Below are 15,959 nucleotides of genomic sequence, written 5' to 3' on the forward strand. Positions count from 1 at the left end.
CCGAATGGATTCCACAGGATGTCAAAAGATTGTGTGGCCGCCCACCTGAGATGTTCAGACTTCTTCCTCAAGACCCTGAATGATCGGTTTGAGGCTCTTCATGTTCCTAGAATGAGCAGACACCATTGGGCTACACTAGCACGCGACAGGGATGAATGGAGGTGTTACTGGCGCCTGCTCGAGGAAATTGATGAGTAACGGGATGTGAAGTGATCAAGTGATTGAGGTATGTTTAGTCGCCAAGTATATGGTCTATCTTGGAAAATGTTCCATGTGCATTGGAGAAGAACGTGTATTCGGCTCTTGGAGGATGAAAAACCCTGTATATATCTACTAGTCCTTACCCTTCCATTTCTCCCTTCAGGGCCAGTACCTCCTTGCTGAGTTTTAGTCTCTTTGATCTATCAAGAGATAAAAAGGCAGTATTTAAGTCTCCAAGTACTATTGTGTTGCTACCAATATCTTTCTTGAAGTATATTAGCAGTTGCTTTAAGTATTTTTCTGGCCCCTCATTAGGTGCATATATGTTTAGGAGTGTAATTTCTTTCCTGTTGTACGTACCCCTTGATTATTAACATACGGTTTTCACTGTCCCTTCTAATCATTTTTCAGACTAAAATCTATGTTGTCGGATACTAGTATGGCAACCCCGGATTTTTTGAAGGAGTTGTTTGCTTGATGGAAGGGTTATTTTCCATCCTTGGACTATGAGTCTGTGTTTGCTCTCACTGTTCAAATGTTAGATTCATTTTTTAAATCCATTTGCCACTCTGTGTCTCTTAATTGGTGCATTTAGACCACTGACATTGAGAGAGATCATTGTCCAGGAGTTTTGTGCCATCTTTCTGTAGGGGTTTGTTGTGCTTGTGGGGTTTGTCTTGTCTAACAGTAGCCCCTTACAAGCAACCTTCTTTTAAGGTTGATTTTGAGTCTATGAAGTTCCTGAGCTATTGTTTATACATAAGTATTGTATTGTTCCTTTGAGTCTGAATGAGTCTAGCCAGATAAAGTATTCTTGGTGAAGCATTGATTTCATGGACTGTTTTCACTATATCCCAGCACTGTTTTCAGGCCTGGATAGTTTTGTCTATTAAGTCTGCTGTATATCTATGGATTCTCCTTTGTATGTGGTTTCCTTCTTTGACCTTACTGCTTGCAGTATTGTGTCTCTATCTATGGTATTCATCATTCTGATTATGATATGTCTTGGAGTATTTTTATTAGTCTCACAATGGAGATGTTACTGGGCACGCTCGAGCAAATCGATGAATAAAAGGAGGACAGTGTTGTTGTTGTTGTTGTTGTTTGTTCATTTAGCTAGTATCCTTTGGACTTCCTTTATCTGGATGCCTGTATTCTCCAGCTCTGGGAACTTCTCAGCAATGATTGAGATGAATGATGAATGATTCTTCTCAACAAGATGTTGCCTTCTTGTCCTTCTGATAAATTGTTCCTCTTGGATTCATCCCGTATGTCTCTTATTCACTCTTGTGGTACTTTGAGACTTTTTCACAGCTTGTTGTTGACTGTGTTCTTTCTGCAGCACATCTTCAAGGTCACTGATTCTGTCTTTGGCTGTTGTCATTCTACTATTGAGGGCAACCTCTGAGTTTTTAATTTCACCTACTGAATTTTTTATTAGTGACACTTCTGTTTTTAGCTTTCTTATTTCTGCTCTCATTTCTTCCTATAATTTATTGGGTGACCGTTCCACTGTTTCTTTCATATCCTCCTATATTTTATTGGATGTCCATTCCATTGTTTCTTTGAACTCAATAAACATTCTCACCATCATCTCTGAATTCTTTGTCAGGGAGATTAGGTATGTGGGTATTCCCTCTTGAGGCTTTCAGGGCCCTTTTCTTCATCCATTCCTCATGGTGGGGATCTGCACTGCTTTCCCATGATGCTGTAGTAGTATGGAGGTGGGTCCCTCCAGTTCACTATTAGTGTTCTCCTTCCACTGCCAGAGAGGACTCGGGATGAGCTCAGTCAATCGTTGTCTCCTCGTTCTTCTTCAAGTGCTTCCTCTTTGGTGCTCCTGTTTGTCTTATGTGGAGCCTCTAGTGCTGATCTGGGGGATGTGTTCTTTTAGATTAGGTTGGTACAAATTCTTGTGTTCACCATTAATTTGGTGAGTTTTGGGGGGTATTTTGATTGGAATAGGCTAGTGAACTATTAGCCTAGTGTGGTTGTAGTAACAAAGCTGCACTTGTAAGAGTTCAGTATAGGAGAATGGAATACAGGTCCAATGCACTATGAAAGGGGAAATTGAGCGGCTGCCGCTCCAAAGGTCATTCCCTGATGATCCTCCCCCACCCCCGGCCCCACCGCACCACCAGCATACCTGTAAGGGGAGGGGCCCGTCATTGGTGCAGATTCTGGGTTATAGTTCCCAGTCCGACTTCCGGCACACTTCTAAGACCACCCTTTCCCCTAGGTGATCATTTGGGCACTGTGGCTGTACAGGAATCTTCTTGCTTGCTGTCACTGCACAATACACTAACACAATCATTTAAAATACAATAAAGATATTGTAAAACAGGATCTGGAGTGATAGTACAGCAGGTAGGGAATTTGCCTTGCAAACAGCTGACCTGAGTTTGATCTTCAGCACCCCATAAGTTCTATCAAGCCCACCAGCAGTGACCCCTGAGTGCAGAGTCAGAAATAAGCCCAGAGTACTGCTGGATATGGACCCCAAAACAAAAAAATTAAAAAGAGAAGCTGTGGTGTATTATGCATACAATAGAATACTACCTAACTATTAGGGGAAACAAAGAAATCCAGTATACTGTGCTACAGCACAGATGGAGTACATAGGATGTCATGTAAAATGAAACATGTCAGAGGAAGAACAAACATTTCTTGATTTCACTCATTGATGGTTCATGGAGGAACAAAGCAAGGACAACGTTCAGTGAAAATGAGTTCATGGACTATGACTATAGAACTGAGATCTCCAAGGGGCAGGGCACAGGCAGAGTGTATCCTGTGAATCGTGATGGAGAGAAGTTGGTTGATGGATGTGGTTTGATATGCTGTGCCATCAACACATAAACATTTTCACTTTTACGAATGTTTGTTACCTTAAAAATGTTTTTCTCATCACCGAGGAGGGTGTTGGCCTGACTTGTGGGCAAAGATTTTGAGTCAGGTGCAAAAACTTAATTCTCTTTTGTAACCCAGAATTCATTGTTCTGTATGAGTTCTGATACAGATGAAAAGCAACATGATAAAAAATTTCTTGATTCTGTTCCCTCTTGCAGACATGCCTTATAAAATCTTCCCTGATTTGTCTTTTGACACTTAATTGTATATTTTGGAGCCTGATCATTTTAGTACATAAGAAGCTTAGCAATTTTTTTATAATTATATATGTTAATTTCCCATATCACAATATGGAGTACTATGTACTAATTCTCCTTACAAGTCCTATTTGAATAGTTGTTCAGCTTGTTTACAATTCCCGCAACTATAATTGCTACAGTAAGTAATCCTGTACAAATCAGTTAAAATGAAAATTCCGAAAATTTAAATGCTGTGGAATACACACATGTGTACACATGCACACACACAGCCCTTCAGTGAAAGAGGAGACTTGTTTATCCTCAGTCACCACCTTAGAGAGATGTGAGATCTTGGATTTTTGCCATCTTAATAAGTTTAGTTTTAGTTTGCATTTTTTCACCACAAGAATATAATATATTTTGAATAATTCATTTTTTCTTTTTTGTATTTGAGTCATATCAAGCAGTTCTGAATCAAGGCTTAGTCTTGGTTCTGTGCTCAGCGATCACTCCTGGCAGTGCTCAGGAGACCATCTTAGCTGCTGGGGATAGAATGCAGGAAAGCCATGTGCAAGGCCAGTGCATTATAAGATGTACTATCTCTCTGGCTGATTTACATTTTTAATGAAATGTAATAGGAAATGTTAGATCTTTCTCTTCATATATAAACCTTTATCTATGATATTTTGGTCCTGTTTAAAACCTTATGTTATTTAGTGGATTTGTTTTTCATTCTTAATTGTTGTTAACAGTTTTATAATTCTGACTGCTTTTAAATGGACTCTTGAAGTCTCCTGATGACCTCAATGATTTGAATAAGCATTCTTAAAAATCTAATAATCTAAAAAAGTCTTTTTGACTTGTGCAATCTAATGTAATATGATTAAACACCAGTAAATGGATTTGTTTGCTTGGTTAACAAATGAGCCTCTTGGAAAGTGATTTTGGTGTAGCTCCGTTTCTATTTATATCTCTGCCTCCATCTCTATATGTCTATCATCTCTATTTTATTAGGTAGAAAGTATGGGGAGGCATTTTTCTGTTATAAGCTCAACTGTTTCCAGCTTTCTAATTCTTCTGTGTATAGTTGAGAAGGTGGTAATACGTGCTTAGTGTGGCATTGTTGATGGACCTTGTACTCTGGAGGTCTGTGATGTCATCACAGAACAATCAATCCATACTTCATAGCACTTGATGCTCCTTATTCTCCTCTGTTGCTTGACGAGATGAAGAGTAATAAAATTAAACAAATAAAAAGTTACTCTGCAGCAATGCAGGTGGCATGGGAACACATGGGGGAAGGAGTGTGTGGGGGGAGTTGTAGTGGCTGAGATGCCAGCAGGAGACCAGGCAGTTTTCCTTAGCACCATCAGCTCCACCTGTGACTGTCCCAGACCAATGCCATGGGCAGCTCAGAGAAGGTGGACATAGCTATATTCCAATAAGACTTGATTAGTGGACAACAAACCTTGAGCTTCAAACAAGTTTGCACATATCATTAAATGCTATTCTCCCTAGATTCTTTTTTTTTTTTTTCATTTTGGTCTTGGTGCCACATCTGGCAGTGTGTCACTTCCTGCCATAGTTGGGGAAACATGCAGTTTGGGAATGATGAAACTTGGGGGTCCTGCATGCAAAGTAGGTGCTCCAGCCCTTTACACACACACACACGCTCTCTCTCTCTCTCTCTCTCTCTCTCTCTCTCTCTCTCTCTCTCTCCTCCCTCCCTCTCTCTCTCTGCCTCCTTTTGATTCTTTAGAAAATAGCTAAACATCTGAAAGCTGTTCTTGATTGGCAGTAAGTCCTTAAAGTCTGCTGTGGAGAGATAAGCCCCCGAGGTTCCCTGATCTTCAGAATAAGTAGATATTGACATAAAGGCAAGGAGAGATTCGAGCATTTGTTGAAGCTTCTATAATTTGCTCAAGAGCATAAGAGAAATAGCACAGGACAATGTGTTTTTGCTGGTTCTCTGAACAATGGTCAGAAAAGGTCTGTAGAGGCCCATGGGTGGAAAAGGAGTATATGTAAGCTTTGTAGAGGTAGAGTAATGCAGAAAGTTGGATGTTTAGGTGCTGTGTACAGAACATGTTTTTACATGCATTGAATATCTTATTAGCATGTAAAGTTTCACCTGTGGAATTTAATTTTTAATATTAATTTCAGGGAGAAAATCAGCCAAGAATTAGCAATGGGATGCTAAGAATTGTCACAAACTAATTCATTCTCGTTCCTTCTCCATATCTTTCTCCTACGTTTCTCTGATCTTCTACTCAAGACATACAGATATACCTTTACTTTCAAGGTGAAACACTTTATAGTCAAAGCAAAGCTCCCCAACATAGTCCTTTCTGAGAGGGAAGCATTTTTTTTTTCAGAAACATGTATGATTGTGACAGCATCAGTGACCAAGTATACTAAACTTATTCTAATAAGCTGAAGTTCACTGATTCATAGGCTAAATATCGACTGTTACAACTTAGGAGCTATCAGGAATACAAGAAGGATGCCTTCATGGGTTTTGTAAGTTTGCACAGAGGTATTTTAGCATGAATTTCTCCTAAATAGGTACCTCTTTGGACTTCTGCTGAAATTAATGGGGAAAATAGAAAAAAAATATATTGCCAATACAAAATGATGTGTTAAGAATCAATGCTATTCACTGGACGGCTACATGCAAAAAAATGGGCTAAGAACTCTGCCTAACACCATGTACAAAAGTAAGATCAAAATGGATTAAAGACCTCAACATCAGACCAGGCACCATAAAGTACATTGAAGACAAAGTTGGCAAAGTCCTCCATGACACTGAGGCTAATGGTATTTTCATAGATGCCACCCCACTGGCCGGGCAAGTGAAAACAGAGATAGATAAATGGGACTATCTTAAACTAAGAAGCTTCTGCACCTCCAAAGAAACAGTGACCAAAATACAAAGACAGTCTATAGAATGGGAAAGGATATTCACCGAATACACATCTGACAAGGGGTTGATATCAAGGATATACAAAGTACTGGTTGAACTCCACAAGAAGAAAACATCCAACCCCATCCAAAAATGGGGCAATGAAATGAACAGAAACTTTCTCAAAGATGAAATCCGAATGACAAAAAAGCACATGAGAAAATGCTCTACATCATTAATCATCAGGGAGATGCAGATCAAAACCACAATGAGATACCACCTCACACCTCAGAGACTGGCCCACATTCAAAAGAACAAAAGCAACCGATGCTGGGGCGGATGTGGCGAGAAAGGAACACTCCTTCACTGTTGGTGGGAATGCCAACGAGTTCAGCCCTTTTGGGAAACAGTACGGACGTTTCTCCAAAAATTAGAAATTGAGCTCCCATATGACCCATCAATACCACTCCTGGGAATATATCCCAGAGAGGCGAAAACGTATAGTCTAAGTGACATCTGCATTTGTTTGTTCATTGCAGCACTCTTTACAATAGCCAGAAACTGGAAGAAACCTGAGTGCCCAAGAACAGATGACTGGTTAAAGAAACTTTGGTACATCTACACAATGGAGTACTATGTAGCTCTTAGAAAAGATGAAGTCATGAAATTTACATACAAGTGGTACAATATGGAAAGTATCATGCTAAGTGAAATGAGTCAGAAAGAGAGGGATAGACATAGAAAGATTGCATTCGTCTGGGGGATATAAAGTAACAAAATACAAGATTAATACCCAAAAATAGCTGAGATCAACACCAGGAGGATTACTCCATAGCTTAGAGGCCAGCCGGGTATTCTAGGGGAAAGGGCAGTTCAGATAGAGAAGGGAGCACCAAATAAAGGGTGTTTGGAGGATCCTCCCAGGAGGTGATATTCATGTTGAAAGTAGACTATGGACTGAACATATTTGCCACTCAATGCCTCTTTTGCAAACCACAACACCCAAAAGGAGAGAGAGAACAAAAGGGAATGCCCTGCCGCAGAGGCAGGGTGGGATGGGGGGTATGGGGGGGAGAGATGTTATCCATGGTGGTGGAAAATGGGCACTGGTGGAGGGATGGGTATTTGATTATTATATAACCAAAACCCAAGCACAAAAATTGTACCTCATGGTGTTTCACTAATAAAAAAAAAGAATCAATGCTATGAGCACCAATGCTTACGAATACATGACTCAGATTATAATAATGAAGATATTTGAGAAAATAAAATGAGTTTGCCAAGTGGGTGGAGTGGGGGTGGATGTGAGGGGATCTTGAGACTTTGCTGAAAGTATGTTGATACTGGTGCTGACTGTGGAGTTGGGACACTGTGTGTATGAAGCTCTATTATTAAATCATGCTCTCTAAATAAAAACTGCGCAGGGAAATAAGAAACTAGTAGAGAGGCAATCACTGTAATGTGTAAAAGCATGAAAATTATCCTAGCATAGAATATGATGATTCAGAGCACTGAAAATGTTGCTAGAACTAAATATTCTAAATATCGAGCTGGTACTTAAAGGACACAATTGCTACATATGGAAGGAAGGAGCAGGAGGATTGTTTAAGTAGCAGACAACTTCCTAGCATGTATAGTGCCTTGAATTTGATTCCCAGCCCCACAGACCACTTTTCTCTATCACTGCTGGCTATTGCTCTGATGGCCTTAAAGCCCACTGAATAAATAAAATAAAAGCATTGGAGCTTCAGACTCCCACATTACAGACCAAGCACTGCGGAAAATAGAAAAAAATGTCTGAACCCTGAACCAACAAGTCCCACTGTGTGTGGTCCCTGTTCAAAAATATCAAAACAAAACTCAAGGGCAAGAGAGATAATACAGTGTTTAAGGTGCATGCCTTGCATGCACCCAACCTGTGTTTGAACCTCAGCATCCCATATGGTTTCCTAAGTACCATCAGTAGTAATTCCTCAGTACAGAGCCAGGTGTGACTCAAAAACAAAAAGAAACAACAAAATGTAAAGAATAAGCAAACTAGGAAACAAATATACAAAGAGAGGAAAGCAAAAGAGTTACTATCCTCAACTCGAAAGTTGAGTTAAAAAATTTTTTAACTGAGTCACTGTGAGATATAGTTACAAAGATGTTTGTGATTTGGTTTCAGTCATACAATGTTCTAACACCCCCTTTCCCCCCCCATCCATTCACCAGTGTACGTTTCCCACCACCAATGTCCCCAGTCCTTTCATCCCCTGCCCTGCAGCCTGCCTCCATGACAGGCCCTTTTCTTTCTTTCTTTCTTTCTTTCTTTCTTTCTTTCTTTCTTTCTTTCTTTCTTTCTTTCTTTCTTTCTTTCTTTCATCTTTCTTTTTCCCTCCCTTCCTTCCTTCCTTCCTTTCTTTCTTTCTTTCTTTCTTTCTTTCTTTCTTTCTTTCTTTCTTTCTTTCTTCCCTTCCTTCCTTCCTTCCTTCCTTCCTTCCTTCCTTCCTTCCTTCCTTTCTTTCTTTCTTTGTTTCTTCTTCTTCTTCTTCTTCTTCTTCTTCTTCTTCTTCTTCTTCTTCTTCTTCTTCTTCTTCTTCTTCCTCTTCCTCTTCCTCTTAATTTTCTTCTCTTGTGTCACACTCTCTCCTTTCCTTTTGGCATTATGATTATTTCAACATCCATTTCCTTATAGTATTATGTAGGGAACAATGCAATTTCAAACTCAATATCATGTTCGTTGGGAAGGAGGGAGCGATGCAACAGACTTGAATAAAAATAATGTTAGTCCATTCAAGCATTAATGTTTTAGAGTTTCTAAGAAAAGTAGACATTAAAATGCAATGTGGAATGCTATGGAGATATTTTGCTTAATTATCTCAAAGCACCATTTTGCTCTCCTTCATTATAATCTCAACAAATGACCTTGCTGATATCATAGGGTACAATTCAAATTGTGAAGTCAATGGTAAGTAAGAGCATTATTCCTAGCAAATAAAGTTATATTAATATTAAACTCAACTTTAGAATAATTTTCAGAAAACTATATTGACCACCACTTTTGTATCTAAGTTTGATCTTATTGCAGAAAACCCTTATAAAATCATCAAATAGATTGCAAACTAAAGTCCCCATTAAAATTGTAGTTAGCCTCTGCATAGCTACTTACAAAAAAATGAACTCTGACCTCTGTCTAATGCCAGGCACAAAAGTCAGATCAAAGTGGAGTAAAGACTTCAATATCAGACATGAATCCATAAGGTACATAGAGGAAAATGTAGGCAGAACTCTCCATGACATTGAAGCTAAAAGCATCCTTAAGGTTGAAACACCATTGACCATGCAAGTGGAAGCAGACATAAACAAATGGGACTACATTAAACTAAGAATCTTCTACACTTCAAAAGAAACAGTGACCAAAATACAGAAAGAGCCCACAGAATGAGAAGGAATATTTACCCATTACCCATTTGATAAGGGATATATGATATATGATATGATGATCCAGGATATACAAGACACTAGTAGAATTGTACAAGAAAAAAACCTCCAACCCCATCAAAAAATGGGGAGAAGAAATGAACAAAAGTTTCCTCAAAAAAGAAGTACAAATGGCCAAAAGGCGCATGAAAAAATACTAGTCATCAGGGAGATGCAAATGAAAACAACAATGAGATATCATCTCACACCACAGAGACTGGCACGCATTCAAAAGAACAAAAGCAACCAGTGCTGGCGTGGATGTGGGGAAAAAGGGACACATTTTCACTGTTGGTGGGAATGCCCACTAGTCCAGCCTTTCTGGAAAACAATATGGGCAGTCCTTCAAAAACTATAAATTGAGCTTCCAATAATACCACTTCTGGGAATATATCCTGAGGATGCAAAAAAGCACAGTAGAAATGACATCTGTGCCTATATGTTCATTGCAGCACTGTTCACAATAGCTAAAATCTGGAAACAACCCAAATGCCCTAGAACAGATGACTGGTTAAATAAACTTTGGTACATCTACCAGTGGAAAACTATGAAGCTATTAGGGAAGATGAAGTCATGAATTTGCTTATAAATGGATAGACATTGAGAGTACCATGCTAAGTGAAATGAGTCAGAAAGCAAAGGACAGATATATATGGACTGCACTCATTTGTGGAGTATAAAACAAAATAACATGAGGCTGACACCTAAGAATATTAGATACACGGGACAGGAATATTGCTCCATAGCTGGAAGCCTTCCTCATGAGCCAAGGGGAGAAGGCAGCTGGAATAGAGAAGGGATCACCAAGAAAATAATGGCTGGAGGAATCGGTCTGGATGGGAGATGTGTGCCGAAAGTAGATAAAGGACCAAACATGATAACTTCTCAGTATCTGCATTGCAAACCATAATGTCCAAAAGTAGATAGAGAGTATGGGTAATATTTTCTGCCATGGAGGCAGCGGGAGAGCAGGAAAGAGGGTATACCAGGGATATTGGTGGTGGGGAATGTGCACTGGTTGAGGAATGGGTGTTTGATCATTGTGTGACTGTAACCCAACATGAAAGCTTGTAACTTTCTCACAGTGATTCAATAAAATTTAAATAAATAAATAAATAAAAATTGTAGTTAGCCTGAAAAGTCAAAGGGCATACAGAGTTTTCTTAGAATAAATACAGATGCTCTTAATAATGATGTGTTCTAATGTTTTTGAAATTTGATATATCTTTTGAAAATGAAGTGAGGCATTTGATATCAATTAGAGTTAATATTCTAAATGATTTTTGATTAATGGTGTAGTTACTCAGAATATTTGATTGATAAATTAGCATTTGTCTTGAAAGATACTTGAGAAAATGCTCTTCAAATTCTAATTTCAGAAGGATTAAGATTGGTGGAGGCAAATTAGTGCTCAAAGTAAGATTTCAGTTGACTATGTGCACATCTATTTTTATTATAGCATTATTAAGTAGCCATGTTGGCTACGGTCGACCCGAGTTCGATTCCTCCACCCCTCTCGGAGAGCCCGGCAAGCTACCGAGAGTATCTCACCCACATGGCAGAGCCTGGCAAGCTCCCCGTGATGTGCCAAACACAGTAACAACAAAGTCTCCAATGGAGACGTTACTGGGCCCGCTCGAGCAAATCGACAAACAACGGGAGGGCCTTTACCTTGACCTTTATTAAGTAGCCAAAACCAGGTGTCCAAAAACAGATTATTAGATAAAGGAACTATGGTATATAGATGTAATGCAACACTACTTGGATCTAAGAGAACATGAAAGAAATCATGCCATTTGAAGCTACTTGGATGAAACAGGAGGGCATCATGCTGAGTGAAGTCATTCACAAGAGAGACAGATACAGCAAGATCTCTCAGGTAAGTGGGATACAAAGAAGCACCATAAGAGAATAATAAAGGGCCCATGACAACAGAATTTGTAAACTGGTCTATAGAACAGAGCTTATCATGGGGGAAGGTGACAGGTTGGGAGTATTTCCGGTGGAGACCCTGCAGAGGGAATTTTGGTGGAGGATATAGGGTTGGAGCATTGTATGCATGTATCCTACCATAACAGTATTGTAAATCACAGTCACAAACCAATTTTTAAAAAGGATTTCAGAATGTGCTTTTAAAGACAATCTGTATTTCACAAGAGATATATTGAATGGCTTTCCAAATGCAGCTTTTTAAAGGCCACCCTTATTTCACAAGAGATATAATTGAAGGCCCTCCCGTTGATCATCGATTTGCTCGAGCGGGCCCAGTAACATCTCCATTGGAGACTTTGTTGTTACTGTGTTTGGCATATCGAATACGTCGCAGGGAGCTTGCCAGGCTCTGCCGTGCGGGCGAGATACTCTCGGTAGCTTGCCGGGCTCTCCGAGAGGGGCGGAGGAATCGAACTCGGGTCGGCCATGTTGTCTGCGTGCAAGGCAGACGCCCTACCCACTGTGCTATCGCTCCAGCCCTTTACTTATAATTGAAGGAGTCCAAGTGCTAATTTTCTTACATAATTTCCATTTTCAGCTAAAGTTGAATGGATTGTCCTTTTGTCTGCCTAAAACAGCAGTTTGCTCAGAGGTATGAAAGGCTAAATGATTTCCATGTCTGGTGGGTTGTGAAATGCTCTCCCTGGCCTGCTTTGGATGTGCACTGGGCTCTGGAGAGTCCTTAGCCTCATGGTAGCCTGGGCCTTGTTTTTCTTTCCTTCACTGGGCTCTGGCTAAGATAAGATTTAATAACAGGACTGAGTGATGTGACTCTAGTACTGTTATTTTCAGTATCTCAAACAATTCTGCATGAGTGTGCATACTAACTCCAAGTTAATTTTATCCAGGTTTTCCCTTTTAATTTTTTCAGTTCTCCTTTGTCTTGTGGAGCAATGAACTCTTAGAATAGTTTGGATTCTATGTGTGTTTCTCCTCAAGTTTTTAAAAATGTTTTTGTCAGTTGGTCAGTATTTGATGTGGGAGAAGTGTCTTGAAATCCAACTGCTCCTCACAGTTCACAAGAATTCCTTTTGTGATGAGTGTAAATTAGGTCACTAGAAGAGATTTTTCTGAGTTTGCCTGAATTTCAGTGAAGCCTACCTTCCTGTTTTATGCCTATGGTGCTCTACTGACAATCAGGCTGAATTGAAGATCGACTCCTGAGCCTGAGGATGTTGGCTCTACTTCAGCCCTCAGTCCTTGTGGCCCTGGGTGCCCACATGCCCAGCAGGATGCCCTTGTGGCACATCTCTCAGAGTATAGATCATTGGGGACATTTTTGGCCAGGCGGTGGGGTGGGGAGTAAGGTACAAGGACCAAAGCTTTTCACTGACTATCCTGGTATGAAAGTAATTATTTTTTTGTGATTAATTATACACATTTTTCTAATTATGGTCTGCTAAAATTAGAGAGTTGTCTCTTGTCTTGAAAAAGAAAGTTGACCATGCATTCATCCAAACAAGTATGTTTGCCATCGCTTGTGGTGATTTAATCAGATTGCACTAAAGTGAATTTTATAATAACAAGCACATACACAAACACATATAGACTACACATACAAACAGTTCCACACGTACTACCAATGTGCCAAAGGGCTAACTAATGACTCCATATGGAAACATTTCAGAAGCCTTCAGTCAACTTTTGAGCTTACTTCAATATTTTACATGGAAAAAATACTTGTAGTCCTTTTACTTTCACTTTTGTATTTGAGCTATGGAAAGAATATGCTAGATAAATTCCATAATATTCAATTGTTTTCTACTTCTCATTCCAAGGAGTCTCATCATTTGTTTACAAAATTATGCTGGAGTCATTAATATGAAAAGATTGTAAGTTATTATTGTTGGAACCCCTTGAATTATGGGTAAGGAAATGCATTCTAAAAGTATTCAGGTGTTTACTTATGACACAGTATATAGTTAAGTGATGTCTAGGACCAGAAACCCTGATTGTTGGTCCTGGGCCCTATGTTCATATCTAAAACACATAAATTCATGTACAAACAAGCACATATGCACACATGACACAAGAACAGGGCAGCCATAATTTAAAAAATCTCTTTCAGAGGTAAAAGAAAGAGGTAATATTTAAAGTTCATAAAAGCCTTACACCTATTTCTCCTTAATTTCCTTTCTTTATCTCAAAGTCTACGTTATCATAGAATCTATGTAAAGGATATATTCCCTTAGTTCTTATAAACGACCATACCAACCACCCAACCACACTGGAATAAAACAACACATTTTCTTTTCATCCTGGTGGTGGAGGGTGTCTCTTTGCTATTAAATAGCATGCATCTAAGTGTTTCCTAGCTGGGCCAAAGAGATATTACAGTAGGTAGGAAACTTGCCTTGCAGTTGGCCAAGCTGGGTTCAACCTCCAGTGTCCCATATGGTCTTGAGTCCACTAGGATTGATTTCTGCGTGCAGAACCAGGAGAAACTCCCGAGAATTGCTGAGATGGCTTGAAGACAAAGCAAAAGAAGTTTCTTGACTGTTTGAAAGATCATTTAAATATATAGAGAGAATGAGGGAAATGAAAATGAAGATCATCAAGACCAAATAGAAAACCACAGTAGCAGCATCAAGAGTCCAGAGTCTAATGGTTTGGCTGACTTAGCAAGCATTCTTTAGTCAGTACTAGCTGTTTTCTAAGAAGGAACCATCTAGCTTTGTGTTTGGCCTGTTGAAATTCATCAATTATATAAACCATAACTAAATCATGCTTCAGTGGTGAGGGAGAAAATAAATAAGCCACCACTTCACACCACTACTCCATTTGTCCCCTCCAGAGGGATGGTGGTCAGTTTGGTCATGAGATGCCACCAAGATCTTGCTGTGATGCTTGGATACACTGGAGATTATCCGGAATCAAGTCTTCTATCTTCTTCCTTGGAAGTTCTGATGTCATGGATGTCATTAGTTGTACGATTATTTTTCTGATATTTGAGAATCTAGAAGGTCAGCAGTTCTTTTACTTAATTTTAAAATTAAATAATAACATTAAGATTACAGAAGGGCTGCAAAGAGAGTACCAAAAGTATTCCTAATTCTCTGCTTAGCATCCCTAAATCTAACATCTCGCAAAAGCTTTCATTGCTATGACCATCATACATATTATGTATCATACATATTATACATATTATGCATCATACATATGATAATGAAACAGGGGAGTGTTCAAATTTCACCAACTTTCCCACTAATTTATTTTTCTCCTCTAGGATCCTTTTGGACAAACTGGCAGGCTACTGAATGTAACCTGCCCACACGGCAGAGTCTGGCAAACTCCCCGTGGCGTACCCAATATGCCAAATACCAGTAACAATGATGGGTCTCATTCTCCTAAAGAGCCTTGAATATAGCACTTTCTTAAAAATCTCAGGGCTAGGATGAAGGAGACGTTACTGGGGCCTGCTCGAGGCAATTGACAAATAACAGAATGGTCGTGATGTGGTCGTAAGGATCCTTTACAAACTACCACGTTATACTTGTTAGCATGATTCTGAAATCTCCTTTGAGTAGTGACTTGTTGCTTTTTATGACTTTGAGACTTTTGTACAATACCAGTCAAGTATTTCTTAGAATATCCCTCCACTTAGGCATGTCGTATATTTTCTCATATTGGACTAAAGTTTTGAAGGGAGGGATTATGCTGAAGTTGTGGAGTTTGGGGAGGGAGAGAATAATATTATGCTAATATGTCTGCACTATTTCAATCTTACCTAGCGATTCACAATACCACCTTCTCTTAACATAAGTGTCATTTACCTTGAGCATCCGAAGAAGATACTATTTTCACCTATTATTTTTACCTTGATCACCTGTTAAAGTAATACTTACCTGTCCCTTTTCTTAGAGAAGGGCAACTCATATTTTCTTCTTGGAGAGAGCAATGTCAATTATTATGGACATAAGTAAAAATCAGCCAAGTCATTAGGAAATTCTTGAGAGTGGGTATTTGGAGGCTATATCAATACCCTTTGTTTCCCCTGAGAGTTTAACCTAAACCTTCAGCATTTATTGCTGTGGAATTCTCAAGATTTCTGTCTGCTCTGGCCCTGAGTTTATAACCTAAGAATTATTCCTTAAGAAACAAGGGTCTAAGTACAGTATCTGTTGTACATAAGTTAGTATAATGTCTGTTGCACATAAGATAGTACATAAGTCTGTTGTCTTCCATGCAGCTGTCCTGAACTTGATCCATGACGTTTCATATGATCTACTGCACACCACCAGGAGTGATCCCAGAGTATAGAGTCAGGGGTGAGTCCTGAGTCCTGTGGCCTCTAAACAAAAAAAAGAAAGGAA

At 39.3% G+C, this 15,959-nt stretch overlaps 1 non-coding gene across 1 annotated transcript; it reads left to right on the top strand.

Moving 5' to 3' along the window:
* The first annotated feature begins 3,107 nt into the window (after window positions 1-3,107).
* LOC130036357 (small nucleolar RNA SNORA40) lies at window positions 3,108-3,235 on the top strand. Its single transcript, XR_008794391.1, has one exon. It is a non-coding gene; the product is annotated as a small nucleolar RNA SNORA40 (small nucleolar RNA).
* The last annotated feature ends 12,724 nt before the right edge of the window (window positions 3,236-15,959 follow it).

The sequence above is a fragment of the Sorex fumeus genome, unplaced genomic scaffold (assembly GCF_029834395.1).
Source record: "Sorex fumeus unplaced genomic scaffold, SorFum_2.1 ptg000063l, whole genome shotgun sequence".
In the NCBI taxonomy this organism is placed as follows: Eukaryota; Metazoa; Chordata; class Mammalia; order Eulipotyphla; family Soricidae; genus Sorex; species Sorex fumeus.